General features: G+C 46.1%; 1 protein-coding gene across 3 annotated transcripts in view; it reads left to right on the top strand.

Annotated features, from left to right (window-relative positions):
• Nucleotides 1–2,892: 2,892 nt before the first annotated feature.
• Nucleotides 2,893–27,821, top strand: part of NEXMIF (neurite extension and migration factor) — a 161,693-nt gene continuing 136,764 nt past the window's right edge. For all 3 annotated transcript variants that reach the window (XM_085060048.1, XM_085060045.1, XM_085060046.1), the window contains exon 1: nt 2,893–3,016. The gene's annotated coding sequence lies outside the window, so the exon portion shown is untranslated. The remainder of the gene's footprint in view (nt 3,017–27,821) is intronic.

Here is a 27,821-nt window from a genome sequence, read left to right as displayed (position 1 = left end):
TTTAACCCTTATTGGGTGTGCTGGAGTGAGGCTCCCATGAATCTGGAAAAGAAGGAATGATCAGAAAATGGGCACTTGGAGACCTGGAAACCATCATGGCTATGGCATCTTGTCATAACCCAGGTTCTTCTCTTTGTGACTCTGACTTCTGCTTCCTAGAGAGACCAGCAGGCAGTCTCCTGGCATATATCCATGTCTGGGCACATGGATTCTGTGTGAAGACAGCTGGAAGGCTGGGACAGATGTATATGTCTGATCTGCTCTGTGATCCAGGCTGCAGTGAATGATCACAGGGCTGGTTGCAGCAGTGGAGCTGCATGGGGAGGTCGGGAGAGCAGTGGGGCTGTGGGGCAGGGCAGGGCTGGCATCACAATCACCCCTCACTTAGGGGCTGTCGATCCCTTCCTGCCAAAAGGAGCTTTCTTAGCACCTTGTTCTCACACCTGTGAGCCTCTATTTGACAGCCTGGAAAATGAATACCCTGCCAAGGTGGGTAGCTGCACTGCCATCACATCAGTGCACCTTCCACATCTGTTTGTGGCAGTACATGAAAAGATCACAGTGCACAGACTGTTAATTTTGCAGATTGCCCGAGATGCTGTGCAGAATTTTATGCTGCCTATCGATCAGTATTGTGGTGGTTCTGTAATTGAAGAACCTTAAATGAGTAGTGTGGATAAGTGGAACTAAAGGCATTATATTGTTTCATGGCCCCAAGGATAATCTTTGAGCCTTATGTTTATGTTCCCTCTAAAATACAGCACTTAAATAAATACTTGGGCTGTCTCTCCTAAACTGGATCCAGGTGCAAGGCTCACTTAATTGAATATGTCTTTTCATCTGCACCAAAGCTGTCCCCAGGTTTATCTTGGTGATTACACTCAGGTGATTGCCATCACCTCCAGCACACAGCTCCACTGCGCCTCCTTCCCCAGGGAACTGGGAGCAGTTGGGTGCCTCTGACCAGGTGTTGGTGTCCCTGTGCTTCTGGCCACGTTATTCCTGCCCTGGCAGGTGGTGCCAAATTTGCTTGTGTGCTTTTGGTGGCACTTTTGAAGGGCACAGCGCGTATGTGAGGGTGCTGAGGGCAAAACCTGCCCCCAGCTCATTCTGAAAGCAGTTCATGACCACCATCCACCTGTGTGTTTATTTTAGTGAGCACTGCCAGGTGTGCTGTCACCATCTCACCTGACCCTGATTAATTACTTATTTATATTACTTGAATCTTTCTGCCAAGAAAATGACGGGGGAGTGAAATAAAATGCAGCATTACAAACATACAGAGGTACAGGGACTGAAGTGTGTGATTCCCACAGCAATGTAGGCAGGTAGAGAGGAAAACCAGCACTTGGGATAGGACTGGGAAGCATTACTTCCCAGTAACTATGACACTGCCTCACTCTGTGGCCTTAGTTAAATCACTTACTGCTGGTCTCTGTTTCTACTCCCATTCAAGTGTGTGCCCTCACACAGTACAAATGAATAATTTATCCACATGTGATGTATGGCACATCCTGGGTACTGTTAATGAAGAACAAATGAGATTAGTTCCTAATTTTGCAATGCTGAAGGTTCATGTGTAAAGTGTTCTGAATTCTGAGAGCATTCCATATGTTGTCATATGTTCCTGTTTTATTAGGGCAGGTATGGGGGTCTCCAGTGCTGTGGGAACAAGGACTTAATTGCTTCATACTTTAGCTAATTCAGTGGTGAAAATATTAATCATTTTTTAGCCTGTATGCATTAAGATGAAAAGGCAGTAAACTCAAGTGATAATTTAAGACTAGAAACCTCTTTTAAACATCACAGTGAACTTATATAAACCTAAAGGCTAATACCGAACTTGTTTTACTTCAGCTGCAGTCAAAATAGGTGTGTCTGGCTTGCCTTCTATTTGCTAGACCATTCTGTTGATTCAGAAGATGAAATAACAGAAGTTTCCTCCAGTCCTCAGTGCAGTAACTCGGGCCACGGTGGACATGTGAGGTGTCACAAAGACAGAGGGTTGCAGGAGCTGGGCTGGGGGTCCTGTGAGAAGGGAGGATATTATCAGCTCACACGCTCGGGAGATGCTGGCTCCTGCCTTGCCTGTTAGTCGCCCTCCTGCTCGGCACAAGGCAGCCTGGTGCGTCCCTGCCTTCCCTCTGCGTGCCTGGCATCTCGGCAAGTCCTCAGCCATCCTGAGATGAGGCAGCCTCCTCCCGCTAATGGCCAGCTGAAGGTAAACCACCGTTTTAGATGCTGTTATTAATAACGCGATGATGGAAATAGATTGGAAAAGCTGCTGCAAGCCCTGAGGTGGTTCCCATATCCACTACGGAGAGTGAAGCCGGATGGACACGGCGGGGAGCGAGTTCCACTGCCGGGCTCCGGCCGAGCCGTGCGCGGGGTGTGAACCCGCCCGGCCCCATTGTCCCTTAGCCCGCCGGCCCGGGCCGGCCTGCCCTGCCCTGCCTCCCCCCGACTCTCGCCGGCCCCATTTTCCCGCAGCCCCGGCGGAGGTTCGGCACCTGCCCGGGCCCGGCGGCCACGCGCCCTTTATGGCCGGAGCGGGCGCGGTGCGCGCTCCCGGCGGGCCGGGCCGGGCCGGCTGTGTGTGCGGGGTGCGGGCAGCGGGCAGCGGGCGGGAGCCGGTCCCGCTCCCAGCGAACAATGGCAGCGGCGGCGCTGCCCGGCACCTCCTGAATGGGCGCAGGCCTGGGGGGGGCGGCGGCGGCGAGGAGGAGGCGGAGGAGGAGGCAGCGGCAGCGGGGCGAGGCGGGAGCCGCCGCCCCCCATCCTCCCTCCCGCGCTCCGCCCGTCCCTGCGCAGGGAGCGCGGGGCCGGGGGGCCCGTCCGTGGGGCGGCGGCGGCGGCGGGGGAAGGGGCGGGGGCCGGCGGCGGGAGGCGGGGGCCGGGGGCGGGCGCGTCCACCTGCGCGCGCCGGGCCCCGGGCGCATGGAGCAGCGCTGAGCCGCAGCACCGGCAGCGCCCGGCGGGCGGGGGACCCCCGCTCCATCGCGGGCCCCGCGCCGAGGTGAGTCCCGCCGCCGCGGAGCTTCATCCACGCACGCACACACCCCCCTCCCGCGCCGGCACACCGCGGGGGCAGCGGGGGAGGAGGAGGAGGGGATGCTGATGGCAGCGCCGGCCTGCGCGGAGGCCTGCGGGGAAGTTGCGGGGTGTGCGTGTGTGCGAGGGTGGTCTGAGGTGACGGGGGGGCGGCAACTTGGCGCCGTGTGCCCCCCGGGCAGGTGCAGCGCGGGGCGGGGGCGCCGCCCCGCCGGGCCCGGGGGCAGCGGGACCCATCGGGCCCCCCTGCGGCCGCGGGGGCCGCGCTTACTTCAGCCGCGGCCAGAACAAAAACATAATGAAGGAGGGGGGATGGGATTTTTATTTTTATTTAAGGAAAAAAAAAAATAAGCCCCAGCCCTGGGAGTAGCTGTCACCGCGCGCATTAAACTAGAGAACTGGCTAATCAAATAAAACTGGCTCATTGTCTGAAACTCTATCCCAGCGCAAAATGCGGCTGTGAATGTAATTAACCATCTGTCTGGCGGGCGGCGGAGCGCCGGGTCCGTGCGGTCGGCACCCGGGCGCTGCCATCCCCGAGCCGCGGGATGTGCCCGGTGTGCGTGTGCGAGGAGGATGCTGGAGCCAGGGGGGGATGAGATCCTCGCCTCCGAGACGAGCGAGCGATGCGCCGGGTGATGTACGAACCCAAACAAGCCGTGAGGGACCGGCGATGAGCGCCGAGGCGATGGGTTTGCCGCGGGCGATGCTCGGCCGCGCTCCGCCCGGCGCTGGGCACCCGCGCAGGATGGGTGCGTATGTGGGGAGCCGCGGCCGGGAGCCGTGGGTGGGTGCGTGAGGCCGGAGGGAGCGGTGCGCCTGTGCGAGCCGAGGCCTCGGCGAGCCTCTTGCGGGAAAACAAAACGGCTCCGCGGTCCTTAAATCCTCCCGGAGGTTTTCCCCCGTTTCCGCCCGGCGCTTTGCTCGTCCCCCCTGCCCCGCGCCGCCCCGAAACCTCTGTGCAGCCATCAACATCCTGGTACTCGGCTGAGCCGCGCCGGAGGTACCTGCTGGCATCGCTGGAGCGGCGTGGTACTGCGGTAACACCGAGCCCGCGGCACACGCTGCTGCCAGCGGGGCTCTCGGTGCCTCTACACACGCTCCTGCCTCTGGCTTTTCTGGTTTTGAATTTTGATTTTTTTTTTTGGTGTGTGTGTGGTTTAGTAGGGGAATAATACAGAGGCTGAAAAAATAGCGGCAGCGCTCAAGCAGGTAGGATGCAATTTAAAGTCACTCCAGCTAATACCCCATGCAAGACTGCATTTGTTAAGGTATGTGAGCTGTGCAGAAAGCAGCAGTCTTTAGTGAATCACTTTTGAAAAACAAATACTTGACAAAAGAACCAGACCTGCTAAGTGGATAACAATTATGTAAGCCTATAGTAGGTTTTGATGTATGTCAAGTCTGTTAAATAAATCAACCTGTTCAGTGAATAAATCTGCTCTGCACCGATGCTTTATTATAATTTTTTTAAGGAGAATAAAGCTGTGTATTTAAGATGTTTTTGCTGATGTACATCTCATGGCCAAGCCCCATAGCTGCCAGTGACACAGGACAAATCCGTGGGGAGGGTGGGGTGCAGGAGCATGGGGAAGGAGGGGGCAGGCCAAGCGATAAGGTGGATATTAAAAATACACAAAGATGTGCATAAGGATTCCTAGTGATAAAATTCTCACTGATCCATGTCTTGATGGAGTATTTGCTTTGCAGTGGCAATGGCCCATACAAAGCTACATTGATTTAGCTTGCTCTGTTCACGATGGCAGTTCTGGTGAATAATTATTTTCCCAAAAGCCCTAACCAAGGGAAGAAAGAGAGTCCCTGCTTGGCCTACACAGTAGTACAGTATCTTTGAAAGCGCGTATCCGGCTGCAAATAAAGAGAGCCAGTTCAAGTGTTACTACACTCAGCAGGAATAAAAGGGAGGCAGAAAAGGGGAGCACCCGGCCGCCTTCCTCGTGTGCCTCGTCCCCCTTTCCCTCTCTGCTCCTCGCCCTCCCTCAGCTCTGGGGGCAGGGAGGGGGCATTTCTGTGGGTTTGTTTTTCCCTTTTTTTGTGTTTGCTGGTGCCTTTTGGAGGCGAGGCTCCGGCAGCCCACTTAAAACGTTGAGTTCTGAATGCTGAGGAGTCTCTTTTAGATTGAAAAAAAAGAGAAGAGGCTGTGGCCAGTGGGTTTTAACTTCCGTAGCTGGGACAGTGAGTACGGCTGTGTGGGGCAGCGCTTTGGTGGTGTCCTTCTCTTTTGAGATGGTGAGGCCTCCTGGATGTTTTTGTGATGGATCACGTGTGTATCTTTTTCCTGCTTTGCAAAGGAACATATGAAAAGACTCAAATGTGCTTGCAGGACCAAGAGGGCCACAGGCCTGGGGAGAAAGTGTTCCCAAACAAAGGGGTCTGGCTCAGGTTGGATCCTGGATGTGGGACAAAACCATCGATGCACGGTGCATTTCTGGGCTATTAAGGCTTTTCCATTGTAACCAGAGTGATAACCCAACCGTGCTGCTTTCCCCAGGCACAGCAGTGAACCGTCCCCTTGAAGTTTATGCCCCGTTGCAAACAAAAAGCAGCATTAAGAAATAATCTTTTCCTTGGGCAGAATCCAGGGAGGAGAGCCATGGATGCTCCAGGTCTTGCCCTAGTCCTCATGTGGGAGCTGTGCAGAGGCTGCTGTAGCCTAGTTTGTGTTTGGCCCTGAGAGAGGTGGGTAGTTGACTGTTAAACAGAGTAGAATTGCTATTGCTTCTCAGTAATGACAGCTTTTGGTCTGTGAGGGCATTTAAAAAAAATATTTTGAGAATTGGGAGCAAAATAATTGTTATATAATCCACCTGTTGCGTTCAAAGTCCTGTTTTCCACCTGGGAGAGGATTGCACTTTTTTATTTTTCTGCTAGATCTTTGTGTACTTTTAGCCCCGCTTGAGTTGGCTTTATAATCATTACCTGTGTATACAGTCAGGTGCTTGACGAGCCTGATTTTGTGGAAGCTGCCAGCAGTGAGTAAATGAGCCATGTGGCAGAAAACTGAGCAAACCATGTTTTGTTGGTGCCTTGCTCTTCCCTCTTTTCTCTGAGCTGGTCACAGGCACCCATGGTGTCCCCTGTCACCTGTGCAGGGGTCTGGGCTGTTCTGGCACAGGGACATACCTGATTTCTTACCTCTGAGTGGTGTGAGAGGCATGGTGGGATCTCAGCCTTTTTGGTTTTTGATTTTAGGGCTCCTGGGTGCTGTTACAACAAAACATTAAATAATTGCTGCATGTTGTGTGTTGTGTAGAAAGCAGTGAGGTTACAGATGCTGAAGATGATGAACTGGTTTGAGCATCCAGGCGTGGGGGTTTGCCTGAAGGATGCACGAATTGAGGATAATACCTGTCCTGCTGTCAGTGCCAAAGGGTTGGTAGCACTGCTCACCTGCCTGTGGACAAGAGGGAAAATGGGGAGTTGTTTGGGAAAGCTGAGCCAGAGTGAAGTTTGCAGGAGGAGCTGTCAGCTCTGCAAATGAGTGTTGAACCCTTATCCTTAGCAAAGTCCTCACAGGAGCAGCCAGGGGAAGTGGCTTTGGTGCAGTGCTGCTCTGGACTGTGGTGGTAGTGCTGGGTGGATTTTGTTTGCAGTCTGGGGAGTAGCATGTAATCTGTGTAATGCTGCTTTTGTGTGCCTCTATTGCAAATTGATGTCTGGGGAATGACATGAAGCAAAGGCTCTAGACCAGCAGGTCTGTGATATTTTTGTAGCAATGTCTTTTTATTCAAAGCAGGTGTCATGGAGATCTTTCATCCCAGGATTTCTTTCATCCCTGGCGTTTGTTAGCTTGTGTTAAAACTTTAAATCTTGAGAATTTCTTCTGTACAGAAGGTGTTCCTCTTGTTGCTCTCGCATGGGCTGAGCTATGATTGTGCAGTCTCCAAACTGTGACACGGCTGAGGTGGATCTGTGTCTGCATTGCTACGTCAGCCCTGTGAATAATCCAGGGATGTGGCCCAGTGCCCTCCAGTCACAGGCAGGGGCTGTGCCAGCTGAGCTGGAGGAACTGCACAGAGATCTGGGAGTGGGCAGTGATGGGGATGTTTTCCCTGGGCAGAGTTTGCTTCTAACCCTTAAGTATTCAGAAGGTGATTTATACCCAGCAATCTGAGCTCATATTTGCAGCCTTGTTTGTCTTTAAAAAAGCATTTGACTATGAGATGCCTGATTTGCTTAATTTATCCGAGCTCATCTCGACAGTCTCCCATGATGGAAAATTCTGCTGCCTAATTGTTGCCTTTCACTGATCTTCTGTGGTTTTGTTTTGTGCTGTATCTTCAGAATCTGGGTGGATGTGTCACTGGAAGTTCCTGATCTGTCTCCTTGTCTTGATTTTCGGCTGTTGCCCTGTGGGGAGGTGGAACCACAGTCTGCTGGACCAACAGCACTGCTTCTGCTTGGAGCCCAGCTAATTAATTTACCCCATCAGTTTTAACACCTTTCTGAATTGTCATTATCGTGGCTGTGATCTCTGTCTCTGCCAGTGGCTGTTGTTTTCCTCAGGCATTAGACCACAAGTGCCTCTGTCTTAAGAGGGAGTTTGAGGTCTGACTTCTGGTGTCACCTTGCTGCTGTTGCAGTGCCAGTCTCCAGTGTGTCACTGAGGCTGGCAGGAGCAGCAGAGGTTGTAGGCCTGGTCTTGACCCCAGTTAGGGTTTTTTTGCCGATTTATCAGCTTTCTGCCCTTGCTTTTGTGGGGTTTCTGTAGTGCAGAAGGGCTCCTCGTGGTGGGTTTGCTGGTGCAGGGTGTGAAGGGCTCCTCCTGCTTTAGGTGTTCCCTGCTGCTGTCAGGGGCTGTTTCAAGCTGCTCCACTGAGGCCCTGGGAGAGAGGACTGTCAGGATTTCTGAAATAAAGCCAAACGGCTGAGGCATTTTCTACCTCTGCTCTCCCCTGCAGTAAGAAGCTCCTCACCTACTAAAACCCAGCATTGTCACTGTCCTTTTCCTGACGTGCTGAAGCTGGTGAGAAGGTGGCTGATGCTGTGAGGCTGTTACCCTTTGAGGGTATTTGGACACTCAGCTGGAGTTCATCAGGAAAATCAGCTCTTGTGGATCTTGCAGGACATGACCAGACTCTCAGGAGAGCCAGGACGTGGCTTGGTGGAATGCAGGGTGCTCAGAGCACCTGAGGAGCTGCCTTGTTTCATTCCCAGCCTGAGACCTGGGCCCTTTGCAGGGCTGGTGCACAAACTGCCACCTCTTTCCCAGGTCCATTCCAGGTGAGGTCTGTGCTGTGCTCTGGGGCTGCTTTTGGAGCTGTGTCCTTATTAAAAAAAAATCAGATACCTTTTCCCAGCACATGAGTTCCAGCACAAAGGAACCAAACATAGGAAAGACAAATTCTGTGTGCGGATTTAGTTTCCTGTACAATGTCCCAATGAATGAGTTGAGTCTTTGATGGAGGAGAGAAGCTGAAGCCTTATGAAGGGCCTGTTTATTGGCATTAATTATTTTTTATTAGTTACAGCATCCGTAGTCCGTTGGCAGTAGAAGAGCCCAAAGTAAGAATATTAATTCTTCAGAAGTTTTTCAAAGCTTGCATTTTTCATAAGAAGCTTGTGAAGCCTCAAATCTAAAGCTTCCAAAGTCTTTTTTTTTTTTTTTTATTCTTCAGAAGTGCCACTGAAGCTCTTTTTAAAAATTTTGCGTATTTTAGCTGAAACTATAAGTTTTACACATGAAAAAAATATAGTTTTTTCCCATCCACTGCATTGGCCCCAATTTTCAGGTCTCTTGCTGGGTCAGCTAAACCCTCTGCAAGCATCAGCTGTGCTCTGTGGAGCAGGTGTGGACCCTTGGCTTGATTTCCTGTCCTTTTCCCCCTCTGTTTGGGGTTTTACTCCGTGGCTGAAGCACAGGTCCACATGAAAGGTGGGTTTGTTTGTGACTGGCCAGTCAGGACAATACTTGACCTTCACAGTTATTGAATAACTTCAGAGGAATACTGAACTGCTTCATGGGAACAAGGGGCTGGCTGGGAATTTAACCAGTGCACAGTGAATCTGCTGTCTGTTTGGCCAGCAAGCAGCATTTTTTTCTGGTAGCGTTGCAAGGTCATGTTTTAATACTCTGAATATGAATTTAAGGGTCATGCTGGTATTTCAGTGGTAGTACAGATGGATACTGGGTCTTGTTTCATATTGCTCCAGGGAATGGAGCAATTAGTAATCTTGGCTCCCTCTGAACCTCGAGGGGAAAAATGAAAATTGCCTTTTTCAGGGTGGTCACTGTTCTCATTTGCCTGAAGAAGACTGTTGGGGAGTGGGATGATTTTAGCTACAAAAAGTTGTGACGTGGGGGGTTTTTTGTGTAATGTTTTTACCAGCATTACATAGGCAGGTTAACTGCATTGATAGTTCTTTAATGTGGGAAGATGGGTAGAATTTTTGGGAAGACCAGAAGGGAAAGCGGTGCTGACCACGATTTTTCAGCTCCTATTAAAGCAAACAAGCAAACCCCTCTCTCCCTGACTCCACTGGCTCTGTAGGGAGCAGCACACGATAATTTCCCGTGGTTTGTTTATGTCTGCCTCGAAGAAAATCTACTGTACCGAAATCACCTGTCCATGCAGTGACTTGTCTCAGATTCTTGGTGTGTGTGAGATAGATTCATTCTGAAATACATGGAGCGTTCCTTGCCGGCTTGTGCAGGAATTCAGTGGATTATGACACAAGCAGCATGGCTAATGTACAACAGTGGAATTTAGGACCATTTCTAGCCCAGGAGTTGATGTGAAGCAGAGGAGCCACGTGGGGTTAGCCCAGCCAGGCATGGCAAATGCAGAGGAACTCGTCAGCTGAAACCTCCTGCAGAACAAATGATTTGTCCTAACCCAGTAACCTTCACTCACTTAATTGTCTTATTTGTCTGGTTAGCTTATCATTGGATGGAGAGAGTTTGTACTGCAGGAAAAAGAGTTTGGTTTATTGTGACTGGGTTTTTTTGTTAATTTGTGCTCATTCCTTGCCTGCTGCATGCTGGGTTTGAATGGTGCCTCATCAGCAGTTAAAAATCTCTTCTTTTTGGGGAGGTGAATGAGAGGCTGGGCAGTCCACTGTATTTCCAAGGAGTCTCTGGTTTGAAAGAGTGGATTTTTGATTAGCTTGATCGCTCAGCATCACAATTTATGGCTGTTTTAGGCAGCACAAAGTTGTGTTTCAGGATTTACATTCAGGTTATAGTTGATGTCCCTATACAGTGTTGAGCTGAGAACCACGTGCTACTTACAGTTCTTCCTTCTTCAGCAAGGGGTGTTTAAAATCTGGTGCTTAATTATCAGTAGGGTCTAGTGCTGATTTCACTCTTTGGAAGCACTTTTGGCTTTGCAGGAACGATGGGCATTGGCTGTGATGCAGAGCTGGAGCTAGAGTTAGCTGGTGACTGATGTGTTGGCTGTTAAATGGTTGCTTTTATGTGGAATTCCTGGTTCTGATTGCTGCTGTATGGAATTACAGGTTCCATTAAGCAAATCCTGGTATCTCAGGTTCTCTCTGCTTTTTCCCCCTATAAACTACATCCAATTTCCTCCCTTGTTTATGGTGTTCACCTCTATGCAGGATGTGTGTGCTGGGCTCCTCACTAGGATGAGTTCAAGACTTCCTAAAGGCTAGTTTAGGGTGAGTTTGGAAGCATCTTGGATTAACTTTTCAACCGCAGCATGTGGTTTGGAGGGGATTTTCTGTGAAATGAGTGCCTTGAGACTAAGAACAAAACAGCCCCAACCCTCCCAGTGACAGCAAAGAGCCAAGAGCAGGAATGGAGGAAGGCTGGCTCCTAGGAAGGGGTTGCTGCTGTGACATTTCAGTGAAAGTGATGGGGAGAGGAGGAAAATGCTGCTTAAATTGTATTTTGAAGCTTTTTTTACCCAATGTGGTACGAAAAAATCTTCATCTGCATCGTGATTAGTGAGTGTGTTCATGGTATAATCCAAATATTGTGTCAGAATGCTTAATGACTGTCTTGTGCCTTAAATCTCGTGTGAGAGCAGAAGGGTAATGTCCCCCATTGCAACATGCAGTAAACATAAAATATCTGCAAAATATATCTGAAATCTGCAGCTGACAATATTACTTGGGAGTTCTCATCCTGCATTCCTGGGCTGATGTCAAAACAAAAGGGAGTTTAAGGGAATTACTATCTTTACATAATATATATAAAAGACATTGTATCTATATAATTCATAATTATATTGAAGGGTATTATATTATATTCTGTTATTCAGTTAGGCCTGGGCATTTGCTGAAGGGGCTGTGTTAAATCACACCTACACTTGCAAGGGGCAATAAATGGAGGGTCAGGTTGAAAACTTGATGTATAGCTCAGAGTTTAATCAATATTTTTGTCATTTTGTTAATACTTTCATCCCACTCCATGCATTTATGGGTACAGCCATACCCTGTGGTGGTGGCTGCTAAACTTGTTATCTGTGGCTGTTAGAATAATTTCTTTTTGGGGCAATATAAGGCTGCTTAAATATAAATAACAAGAGGGGAGTGGAGGGGTTGGAATGAGCATTTCCAGGTCCTCTTCAGAGTTCCCAAATGCTTTACACTCTGCTCTATCCTTGAACAACTTCTGTGCATTGCATGGTAATGGAAGTCAGAATAATTTGTTTGATGTTATTTATTCAAATCTGGAAAGGATGGTTGTGCAAAGACCAAAGAAAAATGGTTTTAGTCTGACAAATGCCAAGGGTTTTTGTTTTGTTTTTAAAGCCCAAACAAACCCTTTGGGATCCTTGGCTGGCTATATAATAGCATGAAATACACCATTCCTTTCATTCTGCTCCCTAAAAATCTAATTTTTTATGCATTTAAAGTGGGAGTTGAGGCAAAAACAGAGTTTAGCTCTGTTGACCTATATTTATGAAAAGAGAAGGCTTGCTAAGTGTTGCAAGAAAAGAATGTATAGTGCTGTTGGTATACTCTGGCAAAATGTACACACATACTAAAACCACTTTTGGGAGCCTTCATCTTCTTAGTGAATGTTTAAACCCTTTCCAGCCAGATTCAATCCATTTTTGCAGTTCATGGCATGTATATTCAAGCTGCCATTAACAGCCATGAGGCATCAATGGAGAAGGACAGCAAAACAGGGAGTTTTGAATAAGCAAAGGAGAGTGGTAGTGCTGAAACCCTGCCTGATCCCAAGGTTTAAAGGTGAACTTCTGAACTTTTTTTTCCCTGTTTTCTTTTTGTTGTTTTATTTTTTTCCATTCAGCCCACTCTCTCGAAAGTGCAGTTTAATGGTTATCGTGCTGCTTATTGCATAACTGTGGCACAGATGTTATTTTTTTGTAATGTTGCCTGACATATTTAAAAGGGAAAGAGAGGAAGGGAATTTATACCCTTTGGAGATGAATATGTGAAGCCTATTAGTCTTTAAAAAAGTGTGAAGAGCTAGTTAGAGCTGAAGCTGGCACATCTCTGAAAGGCTGATCTGTGGAGTGGAGCTCTTCAGATAAAGAATGAACCTGTTTTATCTTCTGGAGTTTGTTGTGTGTGTTACCAGCCAGCCTAAAATCCAAACTTGGTGGGGTACTTAATGTTTAGGCACACGATTCAATATTTTGTGGAACTGAGACCAAATCCAAATGCATATTTAATAAAACGCTCTCCAGAATTAAGTTCTACAGGATAATCAGCAGTGGTGCTCCGAGTTTAAAGGATGTGAAGATGGTATAATACCTCGCTCAGCATGGGTAGTGCTGAATGTTAAAGTGTTTATTTCACTGCAGCTGCAAACAACACCTTTAAAGTTGCTTTTTTATGAAGGTTTGACTGAGAAAATACAGTTAGAAGTACAGTTTCAGCAGAAGGAAAAAATTGCATTCAGGCCTAGCATTTCCTGGTGGAATAGGCATGAGAACATGAAATCATCTCCTTTTGGCATTTCTAACAACATTAAAAGTTTTAAAATAGTAAAACTGCAGATAAGTAGAGTGAAACTGGTAGATGCTGTATTTATATTTATTTATGTATACTAACAGAATGCCTGGTGTTTCAGATCAGCACAGCATGCCTGGATTCACAGAGTATTTGTTTTATAAACAGGGATAAGGCTGCACAGCCCACCTCTCCCTGCTCTACAGAGGAGCAAAGCAGCTCACAGGGAAATCAATGACCTGCTATGAGTGGAACTGGGAGCTGAACCCAAGGATCTTGGCTTCCCACCCTTGTTTGTGCTATGGGCTGGGCAGTGGGATAATTTGGATAAATTGATAGGGGGAAAAGAGGAGAGAAAAGGGAGAAATGACAGCCACTGTCATGGAGCATCTTTTTGAAGTTGTGGAGTAAAGATAATTCAAATGATTCTTCTGAAAGAACTTGCAGGGGAAAAAAGACCAGGTGAACAGTTATAAAAACAAACTGAAGGAAACCTGAGAGTGTTTTTGACTTGGTTCTGCCTAGGGCAAGATATTTTGGGTTGATTTTTATTTTGGTTTTGTCCTGCCCTTTGCCCCTCCCCCTTGCTGGATGACCTCCTACAGGAAATGACAAATTAGGCAAAATAAATCGTGAATTATAAATTATAAATGCTGAAGCTGGAGGAGGCAGAAGGTGCTGCATTAGGGTAGGATTGCAGAGGCTCGGGTGTAAATCTTCTGGCACTCCTTGGGCCTGGGATTTTCTTCCCCAAGAAGCAGGTGGGCTGTGAGTTCATTCCTCAGCTCTGGTGGTGCTGGGTGGGACAGGAGATGTCTCACCTACCTGACTGCTCCATCAGAGGTGAGGCTTCCTCACCTGGCAGGGGAGCACAGCTCCAGGGGCTGGGAATTCTCTCCCTTTCCAGTCCAGTGACACCCATGCAGCGTTTAGTGTGTGGTGCTCTGAGAACATCCTCTCCTGGCTAAGCAAGGAAAGGATGGAAAATACTCGGCTAAAATAGAAGGTTCGTGCTGATGCAAGCTGTGTTTACTTTTGAAAATTCAGTTTATTAAACTCAAGGCTGCAGAACTCCAGGGATCAGTGATGCTGTCTGAACATCACCTTCCGCACCGCACAAGCAATTTTTCAAAATTACTTTTTTAATTAAAAGTTGTATCGGTTTAGTGCGAGTTAAAGGAAAGTTCACAGGCTTAGTGTTGTCTGAAACATGCTGCAGATTTGGGAAAAAAACCTTTTCCCTGCCTTTTAGAAGTTTATCCAAAATAGTGAATATGCATGGGAATAGAGGGAAATCTCCTTCTGGCCTCAGCCCCTGAGGGATTGCAGGGTGAAGGTATTTATTGATTATCAGTCCAGCTCCACTTCCATTACCTTCGGAAGGAGCTGCACAGCAGCAGAGTTGGAATATGAACATAAGGAAAACAAGGAAGACTCGAGGTACAGCAGAGGAAAGTCAATACAGAGCTTATTTAAATGTCAGCTGCCTGGAAGAGCTGTGCTCAGAAGCTGTGAGGAGAGATTAGGTGTGGGACATGCCAGAGTGTGGAAGGGAGGGTGCTGAGCAAGGCTGGTGCTGGGGGCAGTGCCTGCAAAAGGAGTATGTTAAGGAGGGAGAAGAAACTGCTGACTGAAAATTGCATCTGACAATTAGTTCTGAGCAGCTAATTGGAGAAGTTCTGTGGCTCTTGGACAGGGGAAGCCTGTGATGGTAGGTGGTGGGCGATCTGATCCATGTTAACAGTGTTATTCATCAGCGCAGCTGACAGGGCTAAGTGACACCCATTACAAATCTGTTTATTACCTCTCTGTAATGTATTTCGTTTCTGAATGTATGTGCAGGGCAGAGAGTCTCAGTAAGCATAGGATTTCTGGAATTTTAGAGAACCATAGAATATCCTGGTTTGGAAGGGACCCACAAGGATCACCAGGTCCAGCTCCCAGCACTTTGAATCATTTTAAATCACATTGACTTTATTTACCCAATAGGTCAGAGCTGTAATTCTGTGGCATTTGTCAATGTAAGTGGTTTTATATTTGAGGAGAGCTTGGGCAAAAAAATTACTGGTTTGTAGATGAATAACCTGATTCTGAATTTCATGACCATTTTTATTTTGGAAAGTTAGCCACTAATTACATATTGTAATAAGTAGTTTCATTACAGGTGTGCCTGAAATAAAATTAGGTTGAGCACTCTCATTACTGGAGTCAACCTTCAAAATGTTGCACTTGGGGACATGGTTTACTGGTGGACTTGGCAGTGCTGGGTTAATGGTTGGACTTGATGATCTTGGGGGTCTTTTCCAACATAAATGATTCTACAGAGTCCTCAGCATTTCAGGCAGGACTGTGGGGAGGGGGGGGAAGAAAAACGGGGTGCACCCCACTGTGCTGTAGCTCGCTGCATCCCAGCCAAGTTTGCCTTCATTTTGTCAGCCTCCTGCTTAATTCTGAGTGGAGTTCAATGTTTTTATCTGCAGGGAAGTGAGTGCCTTGTGCATGTGAGAGCCAGGAGATTTGAGGGCTTTACCATCAAGCCTGTGCCTGGCAGTGTTGCTTCCTCAGCATGGCCAAACTTTGTCTTAACCCACTCTGTTCAAACCTGCATGGAGTAACAAATGCTGCTCAGGCCAGAGGGGCCATGAGATGGGAGAAAAGAGCAAACCCAGCTCTGGTTTGGATGTGAGGGGTGTTTCTTTGCCATCTACATAAACACATAGCAACACGTGTTTGTGTTCCTACCAGCCTTACCTTACGGTCTTGTTGTCCCACGCTGCCTGCAAATGTGCATTTAGTAAAAAACATCACAACTGTTGCACATGATCCTCTCCTGCAGAGAGGATGGCAGAGCAAACACCATGTGATGAGCTCTGTTTGCATTGTGTGATGCTCTCCTGAGCAGAAGGACTCCCACTAGGAGAGACTTCCATGTCCAGAAGGGCAGCTGACCAAGCTGGGCAGGGATTTGTCAAGTGGATGGGATCTGAAGCAGTGGGCTGAAGTTGCTGTCCTCCTCTGGCATTGGCTCTAATTTTCCAAAATGTGTGATGGCAGTAGAACAGTGGGCAAGGGAAGTAGGTTTGCATTTCAAATGTGCAGGAGGTGTCACTGAGCCAGTGCTGACTTCTCTCTTGGCCCTATAACAGAGCCATCATTTTTCTGTCCTGCTCGCCCCACTTGCTTAATGGGATTATTAATATGGATGTGTTTGCTTCCCAGGAGTGTTGAGAAAATCACTTAAAGTTTGAAAAGTGTGTTTAAGAAGTCTCTCAGTACTGCTTTAAAAATATTTCTTGATTTCTTTTAGTAAAAAGAAATTTAGTTCCTCTTCTGCTGGAGTTTCTTCCTTGCATTTTTCCTGTTGCTTATGTGTGGTATCCCAAGGCTCTTGCAGTATGCATCCAGCTTGGTAAAATATTACATTTTATCCTGCATTTGAGAGTCAGATTTTCAGTATATGTCTTATTATCCAGGATGTGAATAGGAGGCAACCTTCTAAGCTTGGGCTGTAAAACTTCTTCCCCTTTGGATGACATAGAGGAGTTCTCATGCTTAATTGAAAGGTTCCTGATTCTATTTTCAAGACTCCTATTCTAGTGAAAGGTGGAGAAATCATTCTGCAGATCACTTGGTGGCCAGGACTGTCCAAAAATTAACCTCTTTTAGCAGTTTCCTCAAAAGGTGACTGGGGAGCAAGTTGCAGGAGGGGGTAGAGTTAAGAGGAACATTATCTGTAGAATTTCAATGAGGCATTTCTTGGAGGGGATCCTTCCAAGGGGTGATCTAGGTTGACTGTAGGTAGTATTATAATCCTTGGATGTTACTGGAAGTTGGATTGAAGATGAAGGGAGAGAACAAGGAGATGAATGCTGGGAGGAGTGAAGAATTTGCTCTTGCAGGGCAAGGAAACACTTTACCTTCTCCCTTACAAGCCTCACCTGAAATACCCATGTTTCTTTCCCCTCGTGGACTTCTTTGGTTTTTCTTTGCTGTCTTTCCCTTCAGTATCAAAACTGCATCCCCTGGAGGTTATCTTCTTGGCTTCTGGTGCCTGAGTTCACCCAGGGAACGAGATGAAACAAGGCAAACTTGGTTCTAATCGCTCTTGTCTAATTCTGCTGCATAATGGAGATGAGCAGTACTTACATAACAATATCCTGCAATGTTAATAGATTTAATAACCCAGAAAGGTGGGAAGAGGTTCTGAATTACCTATAAAATGGCACCTAACTAATGAAGTTTACGGGAAGCTCATCTCTTGGAAGGAGAGTCAGATGGTAGGAGCGAGACTTCTGCATATGCTCAGAAGAGGAAACAAAATGAAGCTGCCTGTCCTAAGCAGAATAAAACTCCCATTAAGAAGAAGTTCTGAGGTGCTGTTGGATTATGCCAGTTTTACAGGGCTTCTAGTTCAAGTCTTGCAAAAAATGTAAACAACACAGACTCCTTTAGATTTAATTTTTTTTCTCCAAGTGTAGATATGTTCCAGTCTTGGGGATTAGAACTCTGTATGTGCCCAGCGAAAACAATCGGTTCATTAATGCTGTTTTGTTAGACCTTGCCCCCCTCTTGCCATGGTGATAAGGGACCTTAATTAGATCCCAGAACAAATGCTGGAGAGTTTGACAAAAAGAAGAAACATGGGGAGGGGGTGGAGAAATACTGAGATGTTGTTAGCAGATACATGCAGAGAGCTGCATCCTGCAGAGGAGAGGCTGTGTTTTATTGAAAATACTGGTTTCCTTTCCCAGGAACAGAGCCTGTGCTCGTAGGCTAGACACATCCATGGACAGGGTGTAGGATTGGGATTGGCAGCTTCCTGCACGTCCAATCCTGATCCCAGGTGTGGCCATCGGACAAGGAATGCGAATGGTGGCTGTGGATTGAAAATGTGTATTCCTAAATCCGTGCTGGATGCTGCTGATGTTCCCCCATGGGAAGTGGCCAAATCGTTGGGTTGATTCATATGTTCGTATGGGAAGAAAAAATGTCTGTGTGGGGAGGGTTGGAAAGGGAGAAAGGATAAGAATTCAGAGGGTTTTCGTGAATACCTCGGCAGAGAGGGTGTAAGTGAAAGAGGGGGAATTATGGTGCTAAACAATGAAAAGGAAGGTTGGCAAATAATGATAGCTGGAAAAAGAGAGGTTTCTGTGAGAGGCAGATCTCCATGTGGTTTCAAAAAAGCAAGCATGCAGAAACACAGGCATTAAAAATTAAGAAATGCTGGGTTCTTCTGTTTGTTTTTTATTGTTGGATGCTCAGGTTACACCTTCAAAACTTCCTGTGCCATCGTTCCAGGTGGAACATTAACTTCAGGTTAAATTCTCAGCTTTTCATTAACTGCATTTCCAGTCTGAAATCGGAGGACTGTGGCTATCAGCTCTCATACCTTTGTCTCCAGTCTTAAATTACTTGCTGCCTGATTAGTGGTACTTCATAATTATTCCTTACTTAAATTACCTTTCAGTAAACTAAAATAACATTATCTCCTTGAATCTTTCATAGGAAGTGTGTTTTTCTGGCCATAAGACACTGTTCTCTGAGCAGCTAATTTATTAATTTATTTTTATTTTCATGTCAGCTTTTCTGTATCACAGTGACATGTCTTGGAGCACAGGTGAAGATGTTTCAAGTGAGATTTATTGCATTACAAGATGATGCATAAAAGCCAGCCCTGTTGTCAAGGTCTATCAAGCAGTTTAAAGCCTGGAATTGGATCTCTGTCTAGCCTAATATTTGAGAAACTTTTAAGTAAGAACAAGGTGTAATTCCTCTATTTTTAAAAGCACACATCAAACCTACCAGCATTTTAAGTAAATATGTCAAAAAGCAAATTCAGGTGCCTGCAGACCTACATATCATTTAAACACATTATAGCAGGTGCTAAAGTAATCCTGTGAGAGGCAGGTGTTATCTCTGAGTAAATACAGAAGTGTCCATCAGCCCTGATGATGTGAGAGTGATCTCTGGATGATCTCGAGGTGAGCTCAGTGTGCCTGGGGAAGCAAAAGGAGCAAGTTGTGTGGAACTGAAAGCTTCTGGTTTTGGTGGTTTGTGCCAGTTCCTTCTGAACTGGTTGGGTTTGGACAGGGCTGTGGTTATCAGGAGTAAAAAAGCTCCAGGGATCATGGTTTGCCTGCCCTGCCCTGCCCTGCCCAGGCTGTGACAGTGTTGCAAGAGGCTCATTTTAACAAAGGTGGCTTTGTTTTTTCTGAAATGTGTTCAGGAAAGAGAAACTATTTGAAGTTTGCTGAGTATGAGATGTCTTACAGTTTCTTACTCATCCACTGTTTCTGGGTGTTTCCAATACCCCTCTTCAGGTTATTTATTCAAGGTTAACAGAACCTTCTCTACAGTTCTTGCTGTAGTTTCAAAACCTAGGATTTCATTATTTTTTAATTTATCTAGAGAGCATGGTGGCCTTAGATGTGCAAAACTCTCCAGTATTAGTTTCTGTTTTGCAAGAACAGAAAGAGGCTTCTCTTTGGAACTGAATGGGAATTGAGGTGGTTCATTTTAAGTTTTTCAATTTTCCTTCACGGACTGAGAGTGACTATTTGAGTTTAAACAAGTTGTAAGACAGGGTTATAAAGACAATTTCATGGACTCTCAGTGGAAGGGGATTTTGGATAAATACATGCAAGATGACTGTAGTTTCAGTAGCATTAATAAAATAAGACATAAAGGCAAAGGAGGGGGAGGAGATTTGAATTTTCAGGTGGTGAGTTGGAGGAGTTAGGAGGGTGAGCAGTGGCACCTCTGCCTGCCACTTAACTGGATCTCAGTACAACCTGGAGACCAGGTGTCCCTGCTCTGTAAACCTGTGGTCTGCAAAATTATTGTCAAATAAACATTACTGCAGGGAAGAAACCTATAAACTCAGGCTTTTATGGATTATAACACTGTTAGTTGTAAATAACACCATTAAAATCCACGCTTTCCAGACAGATGCTTCAGGAAAAGTGAATATGAGCTCCTGGCCATTTTTAGGAGTCTGATTGCTGCAGAATTCAGGAAGGTCTCTGTGGGCCTGGAGCTGTTCTAGGAGTGGCTGCTGGTGTGGGGTGATGTGGTGAAACCAGTGCAGCACATTTGGAATTGCTTGCATTGCTTTTAAAGCTGCAGGGGTTGCTCCATGGTTGAATATCTTGGAGTTCTGAGGGGGAAAGGCAGGGAGAGGATAAACCAACTACATAACTTAATATTAAGTTGAACTGGCTTATGGGTTTTAGTTTGAAAGGAGTAAAGTGAATGTTTCCATCTTTATTGTTGGTCCAGCCCATGGCACAGTTGCAGTGTGTGCTGGTGAAGGAGCATATGGGAACTGTCTGACTTGGGTTGGAGTTGCTCCTGTCAGAGCAGGAAATGCACAGTCAGGGTATTAAATAATGTGGTTAGAAGATCTAGAGGACTTAGTCCTAAATTATGATCTTTTCTTTTAAGATGTTGTTCCTAGTGGTTATACATATTATCTGAGAAGTTTTGTTCAGCTTTTCCTAAGTCAAAACAATGCAGGAGAGTTTTTAAAGTCACTATTTAAAGCTCAGATTTTGAGTTAAGACTCAGACCTTTGCCAATTCCCACCAGTGGCTGTCTGGTGTGTGTGCAGACAAAACAGAGAACAAAGTGGAAGTGCCAAAATGCCAAGTGCTCCCTGTTCCCCAGGGCAGCAGCTTTGCAGGCAGGGCAGCAGCAGCACTTGGAAGGTGTGTGACTTCAGGAAGACACCTCTGAGTGAATGAGTTCAGCTGATGGAACCTGTCTATAATCCCTACTCTGGTTTCCACCTACTTCAATTAATTATGGACATGAGTTGTTAGTGGTGAGTTTTATGAAGCTGTGTGTAAACAGTGTATAGAATGGAAACAATAAAGGTCTCATTTGTAGCTCAGACATTAGGGAGATAGGATTATTATTATGCCCCCTGGCTCCAAGCTGGGGTCAGTTATGTGAACAGTTCCCTTTGTGTGCAAGTTTCATGGCAGGCATGTGTTTTGCAGGGAATAGTGCACTTTAGAGGGGTGTGTGGATTTTACAGGCTGGATTTGTACAAGTTCTTGGTGCATCCACATCCATGCTGGGTTGCAGGAGCTGTGTGATGGTGGTGCACCCACACCAGCAGAGAGATGTGTGTGGGACAAGTCCTTGGTGGCCTGGCAGCTGCTTTTACAGGTTCTCCTGAGCTAATTGTTGAAGCCTTACATTAAAAAATGAAAGCTAATTAAGGATTAAGTGAGTTAACAGTGTATTTGCAGCGAGTCTGTTCGAAGTCTTGATTTGACAACTTGAGTGTGTTCTCTTGAGAGAGTTTTAAGATGTGTCTGAAGTATGTCCAGGAACAGGACTGTAAGAGAAGGAATCGAGGTCATCTGGAAATGATACCCAGCTTGTTTAATACCAGATCAGCAATTCCAGTGAGAGTTAGGAGTCACTTTCCAGATGTGTGTGTTGACCCGGGTGGTTGGGTCTGGGGAGAGCTCAGCCCTGGGACTGCTGGCCTGCTGGGAGGTGACAGCTAATGCTTGTCTTGGGGCAGGAGAAATGACCACTCATCTTCTGCAGCTGGGCTGCTGCTCCTGTCTTCTTTCCAGCCCTCCTGGGCAGAAAGGTAGTCCAGCAAAAGAACTGGGGATGAGAGCTGTGCCTGAGGGAGAACTGAAGACTCAGGGAGCGCTGTCTTAGAGAAACACAGCTCAGGTCTGGGCCCCTCTCTGGCTGTGGTGTCTCCTGAATGCTGTGAACAGGTTTCACCATCTGGCAGGTGCAGTGGTGCCCTGCAGAGCTGCTTTAGTGGTGAGGATGGGGTTGCAGAGCCCGGGGAGCACTGCTCTGGCCCCGGAGGTTGTGCTGTTCCCGGAGGAGCCCGGAGTCTGCGCAGGCCTGGACAATCACCCTGGCCTGAAATGGTGCTGGCAGGAGAGCTGGGGCACTGCCTGGCTGTTTGATTTGTCTCCCTGGCTTCCCCTGCTCGGCTCCTTTGTGCTGCTGGCAGGAAGGCAGCGTCTCAAGCTGCAGATGGTCAGGGGGAGCAGGGAGCTGGCGAGGGGCTGCAGTGACCTGGCGCTGGCAGCCAGCAGGCAGGAGGAGCCAGGCAGTCGCTCCCACAGAGCTCCTGCAGCACTGATTTACTGCTTGCAGGACCCTTCTGCAGGATGCTGTAGCCTGGAATGTTGGTCTGTATATATGTCAAATATAACATTCATTATGGTCTTTCATCTCACAGCTCCTCGGAGTTTGTAGTTGGTTAAAGCAAGTGATGCAGTCAAACTTTTAAGTGCAACAAATGTCGAAGAAACTAAATTAGCAAGCCAGAAGTGATGGCATGGAAGGCGGCAGGAGGTAATTAAAAGATAAAGCTTTGTAAAAAACTTGATTCTAGGATTTGTGAGCAGATGTTCGGAGTGTAATTTTTTCTTTGTGTTCACTGGGAAGTTTCTGTTTTGCTGCTTAGTTGATGATGGAATAACAATACAGCTTCCAAGTCTGTTGTGGACAAACTCCTGTGCACCTTTTTAAAATAAAAATTATTTTTGCAGTATGTGGAAGTTTACCACAGACACATCGTGGATGTGTAATTGTGTACAAGTGCTAAACACTGCTGGTATCCATCAAATTTAGTTCTGCTGCTAAAGCAACACTGTGGCCCTGTTACCTAGTGGTGATGTTCATTAGCAAATCTTTGTAATCCTTTTTTCACAGAAGGTTAAACTGAGGAGGAAGTTAATGGTCCAGTTGTTTGAAGGTGCTGTAGGCTCCCAGTTCCCAAGGATGTCAGTGATGAGAATCAGGCTGCAGAGCTAAAAAGCTCCTGTGCTCCATCAAATAGTGCAGTGCAGCCAGGTTCCCTGTGCATAAAGGGGCCTGGTGGATGTTCATCCCTGAATTGTGGTGAAATGATTTTATTTATTGTGCTTTTTGTGTTGTGGGAAGACCTGAAGCAGTGGCAGCTACAAGAGCCACTGCAAACTGCTCTGTCCCATTCCTTGAAGTGTCCAAGGCCAGGTTTGATGGAGCTCTGAGCAACCTGCTCTAGTGGAAGGTTTTCCTGTCTATTTGTGGGGAAAGAGATGAGCTTTAATGTTCCCTGTCTACTTGTGGGGAAAGAGATGAGCTTTAATGTCCCTTCCAGCCCAGGCCACTGTGATTCTCTGATTGCCTGGTACATGTAAAATTCCATGTGTACTTGCACCTTAATATTTCCTGCAGTTGCACACCAACCTCTGATCTCCAGTGGTGGCTGCAGGCAGCGATCACTGGGCTCTGCAGGAGTGTCTCAGAGTAAATGAGGTTGTTAATCAAGGCTGGGGCTTCCTCTACTTGCTGAAAGCTAATTAGGACTTGCCCAAAAATATGCATTTAAAATGGCCTAATTGAACTGTTCAGCAGTTTAATTTAGCTGTAATGAAGGCCTAAAGTTTTGGTTATTATTGTGAGAGTGGGAGAAGACATTTATAGTTTGTGGTGGTCAGTGTGTAACAGTGTAGCTACATTGCAGCTCAGCCCATGAGCCAGTGGAATAAAAAAGAATCAGAATCCCACTTTTGCTGGCTTGGATGCAAGAGAGAGCAAACTTATCCCCAAGCTCACTGGCTAAATTTGACTGGAGCCTTTCCCTGCTTCCTAAACTCCCCATTATTGCTTTAAGTACATGTATTCAGTATTCTTGATGCCTGTCCTAAAGCTGCATAGCATTTCTGTAAAATACGAAATACCTTGTGACACTTGCCATTTCTTACTACATGTACGACCTCTGGAATATCTCCAAAGCTCTGGAAAAGAATGAGATTTTCAGTAATGGCTACAGGCATTAAGGGCACAAATACTGTTGAGAATCAGTGGGATTTATGCTCCTAAGTTGCTGTAAATGCTTTTGAAAGTCACATCCAAAATGTATCATTAAGAACAAGATACGCTGCTAATGTTTTTTAAAGCATGATGTGTGATATAAATGAACAATAAAATGAAAGGTGCTTTATAATGTTATTCTTGTGGAAGAATTGTTAAATACATAATTATTACAAACAGCTGAATTCTGGAGAGCTTTCTTGTCAGAATTGCAGCTTGGTATGTTGATATTCATCCTGCTCCAGAGAGAAACCTAGGGACTGAGATTTCAGGGCAAAACTCCTTTAGTCTGTTGTTAATCAAGAAGAAATTTCTATATATTCCTACTGAGACAAGAAAATATCCCCAGTTCCCAAGAAATGTTCTAGTACACTGATTGTTAAATGTAAATGAGACCCTGTCATTAAAATCCATAGATTCACAGTGCTAAATGACAAATTGCAGTTACCACATCGCTTAATACACCACATTCTTTTATTTTAATATCTTGCAGGTTAGTTACTGCTCAGCAGTGTCTGGGAGGTGTTCTGGGGTTTTGGGCTGCTGGCTGTTGTGTCTGGGAGGTTTTTGGGATTCCAGGTAGTGGCTGCTGTGCCTCCAGTGGAAGTTTGTTTTCCACTGACCCTTGAATCTCCCGAAGGCAGGAAATGTGCTGTTGCTCCACGAGCAGATTCCTCCTGCTTTTCTTCTCACAGGTCCCAAATTATTCAACAGTTCCACGTGCTCTAAAGATGGACCATTTTCCTCTCTTCCCTTATTGATTTCAGCACTGTGTGTGCCTGTTTAGATTTGTAATTTCTGAGTTCTCTTCCTGAAGAGGTGGCAATTCCTCTGGGAACGTCTCCGGCGTTTTGCCTGTGCCCAGCTGCTCTCCCATCATATCCTGCGTATTTATGGGGCTGGGCACTCCTATTAGCAGTTGTAGTTACATATTTAAACATACTTCACATAACTAATTATGTTTCATGGCCTGTAGCCAAATTGACTAATTCTGCTTCCTTGAAGCTCCAGAAAAATACACATATTTAGAACGTGGCTAAAACTTCCCTTTAGCGACTCAGTGACGTTTCCCTGAGGTTGGGCTGTTCTAAGTGGGCAAATGAAGGTGTTTCAGCATGGGAAAAATTTGAACCAATTTGCCCATCTGTCTGTTTTCTCCTTTTTTGTTTTGGAGCCTGCCTTTGGTGGCAGCTGCTCCCTGTTCCAGCTGAGGGGGCTTGTTCTGTGTGGACGTGCTGGTTGGGCTCCTTCACATCATCAAACACCAAAAATTTGTCTTAAATAAACTCCCAAGGTCTCTGCTTTTTAAAAAGTCATCACCCAGAGCAAGAGGCTGGGCCAGCTGGTTGCGTTATTGCCCCAGAGAGGATATACAGACCAACTGGGCTCAGTCACAGTCCTGGAAATGAAGTGGTTGGACTTACAAAGGTCTTCATTTATTTAGAGTTGCTGGTTTTTATTTGTAGAGCTGATTACAGAATTTTACAGGCAATTATCAGAAATAAGGAAACTCTGGGGAAAGTTTTTTTATTTGGTGTTGCTTTGCAGGTTGTGTGTTCCTCCTGAAATGTTCATTCCTGACCTGCTGCAGGCTGGGCTGGGCTGGGCATTTCTGCCTGACCGTAGGGGAATCATTTTGGAATCATTTTGGAGCCCCAGCATCCCACCTGACAGCTCTCACATCCTGCTGCCATCGTGCTAATTGCTTGGCATTCCCAAGATTTTAGTGCAAGGTGTTCCCGTGCAGAGATCTCCCTCTCCCAGGTGGGTTTAACATAGCCACCAGCTTGGAGGGGAGATTTTTTTTTATTTATTTGGTTTTTCTAGCCTAAGTTAGGTTTGGAATGGGAGGCCATTAAAGGATAAAAGCAACACACATGCCTGTAGAGGTCAATTTAACTGGTACAGCAGCACAAAAACACACAAAGGACCCATGTAACAAAACCTAATCGGCTTTAGCTTGAGGGTTACCAGAACCCACATCTTTGAGCCTGCTGCTGCTATCAGTTACATTTTTACAGTTCAGCACTATTTTTTATTGCAATTGAAGCACAATATTTGTACCTATTAGCCTTTGAGTTTCCTTTTCAGCTCCCTCCCCATAAAGCAAGATGCAGCATTATTATTAAACTGTTCTCCGGGCTAAACACTGTGAATGTCATTCATGTCTGTGTTTATTAATAAAGCAGGAAGAGGGAGAAGGTTTAGCTTGTCTGGTTTGCTTGACTTGCAGCAAGGATAACTTTGTAAGAGAGAGAGAGAGAGCTTTCAGTAAGTATTCAAAATTGCATAATGAAAAGGTTCTGGAAATAATTGTAAAAATCAGACTGAAATCACTTTGGAGAATTGTTGAGGGTTTTTTTTTTTTTTGGTTGTTTTTTTTTTTTTACATTCAAATTGGCAATGAAGTGTAATGAAGACAGTCAGAAATAACCCCTGCCGCCCACGCAGGGTATATATAGAGATTGTATTTACTCTGCTGTGCAAGCATCTACTGCAAGATGGCACATTAAAATGTGAACAAAACAGCCCAGCCCCGCTCCTGGATGCCGCAGTGCTGCTGGGATCTGATAAACACTTGGAGTGGGGAGCCGTGCTGTGTGCGTGCAGCAGCTGCTGCCACAGCCTCCTGCCAGCCACGGCCACCACTCTGCCTCCACCAGCCCTGGCCATGCTCTCAGCCTGCCCTCCTCATCTTCCTCCTCCTCCTCCTCCTCCTCCTCCCAGGGCAGTTTTCCAAACCTCAGCCACAACCTGGAGCACTCGAACTTCCCAAGTTCTGGCAGTTCTCATTGCCAGGTGTGTGAGCACACCCAAGGAACTGGATGGTGATGATGATGATGGTATTTTGGTCGTGATGGGTCTCTGCAGGACATGGTGTGTAAAATCAACATAGCTCCTCGTAGGGCATTGCTGTGCTCTTCAGCAGCACATTTTATTTTACTTCCAGGTTTAAGCTTTTTCTTCCCCGCAACAAAATTGTTTCCAGTTCTTGTCCATGTGTGTGTGACCTTCAGTGGGTAATCTCTTAATTCATTTTGTACTGAATATGCAGAATATTGAGACGTGAGCTTTAGACACTCATCTCGGAGGCTGTGTTAATTCTAAAAATCAAATGCATCAAATTTGGCAAGAAAAGCCCAATTGCAAGTAACCAACCTCTTCCAGCTTCCCCCCTGCTCTTTCACCTCAAAAAATGTCATCTTGCCTATATTTGCATGTGATAATTTAGCATAAAAAGCATTTTGAGTACCCTGGAATGAACGTTTTGACATTCAACTGGATGTTTGCTCTTACATTTGCCATACTTGGGTGCACCTCTGTGAGAAAAGCATTGCAGAATTTTTGTCTCTGAGGTTATACAAATTGTTTTAAATGCTGGTAATTGATTCCCAGCTAATGCTTTCAGCATGGGTTGCTCTGGCTGAGAAGTGCAGGCAGAGGTTGAATTTGAAATTGGAGTTCATTGTGTTCCTGTCTTCCTCCCATTACTTTCTGATTGCTGGGGGAGAGCTGGTGGAAGGATTTGGGGGTTGTTTGGGTCTGGTTTTGGCTGCTGTGGTGAGGTTGGGTTTTGTTTTTTGGGCAGGTGTTTTTTGGTTGGGTTTTTCTGAGACAATGAAAGAAGTCAGCAGAAGTGTGTATGTGGCTTTTAGGCTGCAATCCTGTGGCCTCCCATTTCGTGTGTTCTCGCTCTAATTAAAAGGAGTGTTCCTTAAAAGTGTAGGTATGGTAGAGAGGGAGGAAAAAAAAGTGTGGCTAGTTGTTGGCAGCAGCTACTGTTTGCAAAGGGATGTCATCACCTTCAAAATTTGTTGTTTGTAAGAAGGCTTTTTTACCTCCCAGTGCTGCAAGTAGCATTTAAAATAAGCAATCCTGAGAAAAGATCATCAGAGTCCTTGTATTTTTCCCCAGCTATTTTTGGGAAGATACTGAAACAAGTACATTCAAAGAGTTTTTTGTATTTTATACAGATTTTTCACATAGCTGCAGTGGAAAACAAAGGTTTCATATTG

This window comes from Lichenostomus cassidix, chromosome 4A, assembly GCF_008360975.1.
Source record: "Lichenostomus cassidix isolate B80296 chromosome 4A, HeHo_3.0, whole genome shotgun sequence".
NCBI classification, from domain to species: Eukaryota; Metazoa; Chordata; class Aves; order Passeriformes; family Meliphagidae; genus Lichenostomus; species Lichenostomus cassidix.
Note: the sequence above shows the minus strand (reverse complement) of the source record. Positions and strands in the feature narration are given on the sequence as shown.